The sequence below is a fragment of the Cibotium barometz genome, chromosome 61, assembly GCF_041138505.1.
Source record: "Cibotium barometz isolate CiBa-2024 chromosome 61, ASM4113850v1, whole genome shotgun sequence".
Taxonomy (NCBI): domain Eukaryota; kingdom Viridiplantae; phylum Streptophyta; class Polypodiopsida; order Cyatheales; family Cibotiaceae; genus Cibotium; species Cibotium barometz.
This window is the reverse complement of record NC_141106.1, coordinates 27,963,647-27,965,244: the sequence shown is the minus strand read 5'-3', so window position 1 is coordinate 27,965,244 and position 1,598 is coordinate 27,963,647. Positions and strand designations below refer to the sequence as shown.

Sequence of the window (1,598 nt, the reverse complement as noted above, 5' to 3'; positions counted from 1 at the left end):
TGCAAGAGATCATGCAAGATCTGCAAGACCGTCGTGATAGGAGGTTCTGGGTTTGTGAGCAGCATCAAGCCCACTACCTACGCGGTGGACAGGCAAAGCTTTGGAGGCACTCCAGGAGGCTATGGAGGCATACCTAGTGGACTTTTTTGGTGCCACGGTGTTTGTAGTTGTCCATGCCAAGATGGTCACCATCAGTGAAAAGGGCATGCAGTTTGGTGCGACGCATGCAATGCTGGAGAGATCCTCCAAGCCAGGATGTTTAGTTTTATTTTTGTATATCTTGCATAAATGTAATTCTCAAAAGCTATGTAAAGATTGATGTATATATTTAATTTTTTTTCTCTTATCTTGTGTTGCAAATAAGTCTCTTTAAATTTGAGTTTATATAATTTGTTGATTTATATGCGTCTTCAAATGGATACAATTTTTATTTGAGTTATATGTGTAATTTGAATTTATTTGCTTGAGTCAACTAATAAAATACATTACAAGGCACGTATTAAACAAAAAACTCTACAACCCAAATTTCCATTCATAGCATAAAAAATTACACTCATCAAAACGTAGTTATCAAAGTTACATAATCATCATAGCTATATCCTAGGCTTCTTACTACTAGGCTCTCCAGACTTTGAAGTCGCCTTGATGGCTAGAATTAAAACATGGAACTCTTCAAGCTTTGTCCTGTGATGACGGTGGGATCCTATACCCCTGCAACAATGCCACAGACCACCATAGAATGTAAAGGTCCTGACCTTTGAGTCAAGAACAAGTAAAGTAACTTTGAGCATTGAAGTCGAACAACTTTTTCCAAACTTGATTTAGTCGGAATAAGTTTGAATGCAGCACCTTTTGTAAGTGCCTTAATCTTCAAAAAGTTCTCCACATACCTCAGAGAGCAAGTCTCGTGGAAGACTATCACATCATTGGAAAGTTTCCCAATGTACTTGAGTGCAGAGTCCTGAACCCTTCCTTGGCCCCCAGATCTTCCACTCTGCCTCGATGCAAATTCATCAAGATACATAATTTCCTGCAAACCAATAATGAATGTCAGCATTGATCATGCAATGCATAGGAGAGGATGATTTTCTTTTAAAGAATGGCCCCAAATTTGATATTTAGGGCCTCTAGGGCATGTAGACTCCACATGTATGATCCCATGCCCATCAGAGGAGGCTGGGAAGTGCACTGTCCGAAGGCTCGCTTGGGAAACCCTGATTTTTGCAGATTTAGTGCTTCCCACTTGAGAATTTGGATAGTGCACTTCCTAGCCTCTGATATGCATATGATCATACATGTGGGGTCTACATACCCTAAAGGCCCTAAATATCAAATTTGGGGAGCAACTGGTAAAAGGAGATACCTTTTGGGGAGCAACAAGTAAAAGGAGATACCTTTTGGGGAGCAACTGGTAAAAGGAAATACCTTTTGTGCTTCGTCAAGCTCTTTCTGCAAGGGGGCCTCTAGATCCTCTTGGAAAATGGGTCTGCCATCGTCCGGCTGGACCACAGGTGTCGCATGTTAAGGTCGAAAGAGTTCATTCTGCAAGCACTCGAACTCTTCATCTGAGACCACAGGTGTCGCATATTGTGGTCGAG

General features: G+C 41.4%; 1 long non-coding RNA gene across 1 annotated transcript; it reads right to left on the bottom strand.

Moving 5' to 3' along the window:
* Positions 1-512: 512 nt before the first annotated feature.
* Positions 513-1,194, bottom strand: LOC147604718 (uncharacterized). The gene is made up of 2 exons (XR_015265323.1): positions 891-1,194; positions 513-711 (listed from the first exon to the last, which is right to left on the bottom strand). It is a non-coding gene; the product is annotated as an uncharacterized LOC147604718 (long non-coding RNA).
* Between the last annotated feature and the right edge of the window lie 404 nt (positions 1,195-1,598).